This window comes from Ornithorhynchus anatinus, chromosome 2 (genome assembly GCF_004115215.2).
Source record: "Ornithorhynchus anatinus isolate Pmale09 chromosome 2, mOrnAna1.pri.v4, whole genome shotgun sequence".
Classification (NCBI taxonomy): Eukaryota; Metazoa; Chordata; class Mammalia; order Monotremata; family Ornithorhynchidae; genus Ornithorhynchus; species Ornithorhynchus anatinus.
This window is the reverse complement of record NC_041729.1, coordinates 15,542,289-15,549,632: the sequence shown is the minus strand read 5'-3', so window position 1 is coordinate 15,549,632 and position 7,344 is coordinate 15,542,289.

Genomic DNA, 7,344 nt, shown 5'->3' with positions numbered 1-7,344 from the left:
CTCCGCTACTTGGCTGCTATGTAACCCTGGGCAAGTCACCTAACTTCCCTAGGCCTCAGTTACCTCATCTGAAAATAGGGATTAAGACTGTGAACCTCATGTGAGATATGGTCTGTGTCCTACCTGATTAGCATGTATCTATCCCAGTGCTCAGAACAATGCCAGTCACATAGTAAGTGCTTAACAAATACCTTAAAAAAACTCTGTTGTATTGTCTTCTCTCAAGTGCTTAGTACAGTGCTCTGCACCATAAGAGCTCAGTAAGAGTCATTGATTGATTATGCAGTAGAATTGTTCCCTTTTGGGGCATGGGCTGGGTCAGTCTTAAAAGAAACCTTTGAAGGGTGGAATCTCTCAGAGATTCCTTAACCAGAACAAGGCAGAACAAATGACCTCATAAGGCATAAGAAGAGAAAGGGATGGAAAAACACTAGTGACTGATGATGGGAGACTCTAAGCCTGGAAGGAGCGGGCCTTTCCTTGGGGAAATTACCAAGAGTAAATTCTAATGTAGCACTTGGCCCTCGGGGAACCCCCACCTTCTAATTTTCTGGCCAACTTCTTCCTACTTTCCGAAGTACTCTTGTCCTTTCCATCATTCCCACAGTGGGATTCGAGAGTTCCTGAGCCTTCATTTCCTAAGGAGAGATGCCCAAGCTCAAAGAGGTTAAGCCATTGCCTTGCCGTTATACAGCAGATTGGTTATGAAACCAAGAAAAGAATGCTCTCAGCGTGGCTCATTGGAAAGAGCACGGGCTTTGGAGTCAGGGCTCATGAGTTCGAATCCCAGCTCTGCCACTTGTCAGCTGTGTGACTGTGGGCAAGTCACTTAACTTCTCTGTGCCTCAGTTCCCTCATCTGTAAAATGGGGATTAAGACTGTGAGCCCCACGTGGGACAATCTGATTCCCCTGTGTCTACCCCAGCGCTTAAAACAGTGCTCGGCACATAGTAAGCGCTTAACAAATACCAACATTATTATTATTATTATTATGCTCTCATCACACTTCCAACTAGAACAATCTTCCAGCTGTACTTTGCTCTGTATTCGCTCACCTTTGTCCCTTCTGTCACCCTGTTCCCATGACTTTCATTTGTTCATTCATTCATTTATTCAATCATATTTGTTGAGCACTTACTGTGTGCAGAGCACTGTACTAAGCACTAGGGAAATTACTATATAACAATAAGCAGACACATTCCCTGCCCACCACAAACAAAGTCTAGAGGAGGAGATGGACATTAATATAAATAAATTATAGATAGGTTTACAAGTGCTGCAGGGCTGGGAGGGGGAATGAATAAAGGGAGCAAGTCAGGACAACAAGAAGGGAGTGGGAGAAGAGGAAAGGAGGGCTTAGGGAAGGCCTCTTGGAGGAGATGAGCCTGCAGTAAGGCTTTGAAAGGGGGAAGAGTAATTGTCTGTCAGATTTGAGGAGGGAGGGCATTCCAAGCTAGAGAAAGGAAGAGGGCAAGGGGTCAGTGGTGAGATAGATGAGATCGAGGCACAGTGAGAATGTTAGTATTAGAAGCACAAAGTATGTGGACTGGGTTGTAGTAGGAGAGTAGTGAGGTGAGGTAAGAGGGGACAAGTCACTGAGTGCTTTAAAGCCACTGGTGAGGAGTTTTTGTCTGATGCAAAGGTGGATGGGCAACCACTGGAGTTTCTTGAGGAATGGGGAAACATGTCAACTATTTTTGTTATTTATGTTTTCCAGTCAGCAGAGTAAAGTATGGACTGGAGTGGGGAAAGACAGGAGGCTGGGAGGTCAGCAAGGAGGATGAAACAGGCAAAATAGGCTAAGTGTCTGTATTAATGTGGTAGCAGTTTGGATGGAGAGGAAAGGGTGGATTTTAGCAGTGTTGGAAAGGTTGAACAGACAGATTGAATATGTGGGTTGAATGACAGAGAGAAGTCAAGGATAATTTCAAGGTTATGGGCTTGTGAGACAGGAAGGATGGTGTAGACAGCACATCTACACCATAGATAGCAGTGATAGGAAAGTGCAGGGGTGGACAGGGTTTGGGTGGGAAGATGAGGAGTACTGTTTTGACATGTTAAGCCTGAGGTGACAGGAGGACATCCAAGTATAGGTGTCTTGAAGGCAGGAGGAAATGACTTGGAACTTCCTCCTTCCCCTAATCAGATAGAGCCCTCCCTCCTTATATTCAAACTCTCCTCAATGCCCGACTCCTTCAACATGCCTTCCCTGATTAATCCCCAGCACCCACAAGACGTACCAACCCATCAGCCATTTCTAGTATTTATGTAATTAAAGTCTTCCTTACCACTTAAGTACTTATGTTTGTTCAACCGTGGCCACAAGAAGCATCACGACCTATAGATAAAGCACACCGGCCTAAGAGTCAGAAGGACCTGGGTTCTCATATCCCAGCTCTGCCACTTGTCTGCTGTGTGACCTTGGGCAAGTCACTTTGTTTCTCTGTGCCTCAGTTACCTAATCTGTAAAATAGGGATTAATACTGTGAGCCCCACTTGGGACACGGATTGGGTTCAACCTGATTAGTTTGTATCTACCCCACTGCCTAATACAGGGTCTGGCATATAGTAAGAGCTTAACATAAAAAAAAGGACTGTGGGTCCAAAACTGGCCTTTTCAGTCATACCCCAAGGTCAGCTTCACCATCAGTAGTTCTTCTTGAATATGAAGGACAACTTTATGCATGCATGCTCTTCAAATGTATATTCAATTACTTTTCTAGATTGCTTGTAAATGCTTCTATGTCTTTGTCCTACCATTATTCATTCAATCATATTTATTGAACACTTACTGTGTGCAGAGCAGCACTGTGCTGAATATAAGCTTCTTGTGGGCAGTGGATAGGTCATCTGCTTGCTTTCTAGGATGTTCCAGTGGAAAGCACCTGGGTCTGGGAGTCAGAAGACCATGATTCGAATCCCAGGTCTCCATTAGTCTACTGTGTGACCTTGGAGGAGTCACGTAACCAGCCTAAATAATTTATTGAGAGCTTACTCTGTGAAGAACACTGTACTTTGTACCTGGGAAAGTACAAAAGCATTAGTAGACACAGTCCCTGCTCTCAAGGAACTTATGCATAACTTCTCTAGACCTCAGTTTTCTTATCTGTAAAATGGGAATAAGATAGGTTGTGAGTCCAACGTGGTATGTGTCTAATCTCATCACCTTGCTTCTACCCAGTGCTTAGCACTTTGCATGAGCTTGCCTTGTCTTGCCTTATGCTGTCATCTTGGACCCATAGCGATATCATGGAAACATCTCTTCCAGAACGTTCCACCTCCATCTGCAATCATTCCAGTAGTTTATCCATAGAGTTTCTCGGTAAAAATCCGGCAGTGGTTTACCATTGCTTCCTTCTGAGCAGTAAACTTGAGTCTGCACCCTCAACTCGCTCCCATGTCACTGCTGCTCAGCACAGGTAAGTTTTGACTTGTAGAAGGTTGCCTTCTGCTCACTAGCCACTACCCAAGCTACAAATAGAATGGATATGCCTCTGCTTGACTCTCCCTCCCTTAGTCAAAACTGGTGGAGTACTGAAAACTCTCCAGGGCCCAACCTGGGAGTGGAAGCATGAGCTTAATATGTCGTAATTATTATTATGATTATGAATTTGGGGCAATGCACCTGGGGGGGGGTGCTCAATAAATGATATTATTATTCATTCAATCGTATTTATTGAGTGATTACTATGTGCAGAGCACTGTACTAAGCGCTTGGAATATACAATTTGGCAACGGATAGAGACCATCCCTGCCCAGTGATGGGCTTACAGTCTAACTGGGGGAGACAGACGGTCAAAAACAAAACAACATAAACACGAAAAATAGAATCAAGGGCATGTACACCTCATTAACAAAATAAATAGAGAAATAAAAATATAGACAAATGAGCACAGTGCTGAGGGGAGGGGAAGGGAGAGAGGGAGGATCAGAGGGAAAGGGGGCTTAGCTGAGGGGAGGTGAAGGGGGAAAAGGGGAGGAAGCAGAGGGTGGAGGGGGAACAGAGAGGGAGCAGAGGGAAAAAGGGGGGGGCTCAGTCTGGGAAGGCTTCTTGAAGGAGGTGAGCTCTCTGTAGGGAGATTATTATTATTACTACTGTGACTGATGAGTTCTTCAGGGAAAACTGAGGTAAGCTCCTGGAATGCCTCAATTTCCCGTTCTATGAATCACCATAAATGCTGCCACCACAAAGGAGAAGGCCCAAGGTCAGCAGGCCAAGAGATTAGTGAAAGGTCAGGCTGGAGGAAGACTCTTCATGGTCCCATTCCTCCAGTGACTCCGGGGACATGGGTGCAAGATTGATTTGCTAGGGAGAGCGAGAGAGAGTGAGAAGTTAGAAAATAGATCAGGACTGATCTGTATGGTGCATTGAAGACCGAACAGGCTTCGCTTTCTGAACTGGGGGAACTCCCCGGCTTCTGCTCTTAGCAAAGATTGGAAATGGTGAAGAAAGCTCACAGGTTGTTGCCAGCCCTTAATGAGATGCAAGCTCTCCAGCCTCATGTTGTTAAGCCTGAATAACGATCTCATTTTGAGTTAAGAGTGTAATTCTTCCAACGCGCTGTGTGGGACTTTCTATCCAAAACCGCCACTTTTGTGTCATTACCGAGACTTTATCTCCCCAGACCGAAGCATTGGCCACCAGGACCCATGCACCCAAGACCCTTACATTGATTTACTGTTAAAAAACTTTGCCTTGATTGCGCTCAGAATCATTAAACTACAAACCGCACACTAATTATGGCGCCCTTGAGCAAAAATGTTAATCTAAAAAACATAAAATTCTAATGACTTACTTGACATAATTAGAACAAACAAGATAAGCAGGCAAACAGCAACTGCAAATATGGAACATTTAAACTCATAACTGAATTTATGGGGAGGCAGAGGAGCACTGGGGACCTGAGAGCAAAGTACACTTCAGAGAGACAAGATGTCTGTTGGGTGAGTGAACTGGGGGAAGGGGACATGTGCGATCCCTTGGACTCTGGCTGGACAGGGTAGGTAGGCCAGGAGCGGGTCATTAAAAAGAACTGTGATATTTAAGCGCTTACTATGTTCCCAACACCATGGTAAGCACTGGAGTAGCTATAGTATATTAGAATATAGTCTCTGTTCCACATGGGGCTCATAGATGAAGGGGGAGGAAGAACACAAATTTAATCTTCCTTTTACAGATGAGGGAACTGAGGCCCAGAGAAGTTAAGTGACTTTTCCAAGGTCACCCAGCAGGCAAGTGGGGGAGATAAGAAAAGAACTTGGATCTCCTGACTGGGATCGGGATACTGGGCTCTTTCCACTAGGGCCACACTCCTTCTGCCAGCGTCACTCACAGTCACTGGGAGGTGTGATGTATCTCTCAAACAAGTTCAACCTTGGGGTCAACATCCTGAGACCCCTACTCAGGCTGCCCTCCCACCACAAGGTTCCCATGAACATTTCCGATGGGTGAATATGGGGAAATTGAAGAGCCCTTTGGAGGCTGAGACATTTGTTCCACTCTCTAGAAATAACAATCTTGTGTTTACTGAAAACATGGCCATATGCAGACAGTAACATAAAGCAGCGTTTGTTCTGATACCATCCTCAGTGAGAGGCGGAAGAGAGCCCAGATCAGCCAGGACACAGCAGGAGGGGTATTAGAGGCTGTCTGCATTCTTGCCTGGGCTCTGAGTGCCATTCTGTTCTTTGACAAGACCCGCTGACAGGACCTATTTTAGATGATACATGCCTCTTCATTCATTCATTCAATTGTATTTATTGACCGCTTACTGTGTGCAAAGCAATGTACTGAATGTTTGGGAGAATACACTATAACAATAAATGGTCACATTCCCTGCCCTCAGCAAGTTTACAATCTAGAGATGAGCTTACAGCTTCTGTGTCATCAGCGATAGCAACCACCACATGCCCCATTTCATGATACAATTCTGGGGGGAAGGGCCTTGGGCCTGATCCCATTCCAGTGGTTCTCACTGTCTCATGTTCCACCCAAGTGGGTGGATTTATTGATATTAATGTCTGTCTCTCTTCTTAGACTGTAAGCTTGCTGTGGGCAGGGAATGTACCTACCAATCTGCTGTACTGTACTCCCTTCACTTCTCCTTGCCTCAGTTCCTTCATCTGTAAAATGGAGATAGGGATTTGGTCCAACCCAATTTGCTTGTATCCACCCCTGCACTTAGTACAGTGCTTGGCACATAGTAAGCACTTAACAAATACCATCATCATCAGTATTTTCATAAGTGCTTAGTACAGTGCTCTGCACACAGTAAGCGCTCAATAAATACAATTGAATGAATGATAATTTCTCTCCCAAGTGCTTAGTACAGTGCCCTTCTCCACACCGTACAAATCAGTTCAACATTCTTTCTTCATCAGTAGCATTAGAAGCTGGTTCTTGTCCCCTGACAGCCATCCAAATGTCAGGGATTTGGCAGCTATCATCCTTCACTTTTCAAGTAATCAATCTATAGTATTTATTTAGGACTAAATGTGTGCAAAGCAGTCAATCAGTCAGTTGTATTTTTTGAGCACTTACTGTGTGCAAAGTACTGTACTCAGCACTTGGGAGAGTACAATGTAACAATAAACAGACACATTCCCTTCCCACTACAAGCTTACAGTCCAGAAGGAGCTTACATTCTACAATCCTCACCACTTCCCTAACCTTTCCCTCCATAGACCATTATGAACCCTTGTCCACAAATATGAACAAACCCTTCTTGAAACAGATTTTTTCAGCCTGCCACAAATTCCAATGTGCTTGCCTCTTGCTGTGTGAAGAATGAGAAGCATCATGGCATAATGGACAAAGCACAGGCCTGGGACTCAGAAGGTCAGGGGTTCTAATTCTGACTCTGCCACTTTTTTGCTGTGTAACCTCGGGCAAGTCACTCAACTTCTCTGTGCTTCAGTTACCTCATCTGTAAAATGGGAATTAAAACTGTGAGCCCCAAGTGGGACAGGGACTGGGACCAACCTGATTATCCCATATCTACCCCAGTGCTTAGAACAGTGCTTGGCACATAGTAAGTACTTAAATGCCATCATCATTATTATTATTAAATGATCCTTTTTGTTTGTGTTTACCCTAATATGCTCGTTATCATAGTGGTCTCCTCACTCTGGTGTTATGGAGTTGGTCTTACAATTCCATGTTTGTCCTATCCACACACAAGACTTATGCCGACTTGAACAATGTCACCTCTCGGACAGTCTTTTTAAACTGAAAAGTCCTAGCTCTTTCACTCTAGGCTCAATCAATCAATCAATCACATTTATTGAGTGCTTACTATGTGCAGAGCACTGTACTACAGGCTTGGGAGAGTACAACAGAACAAT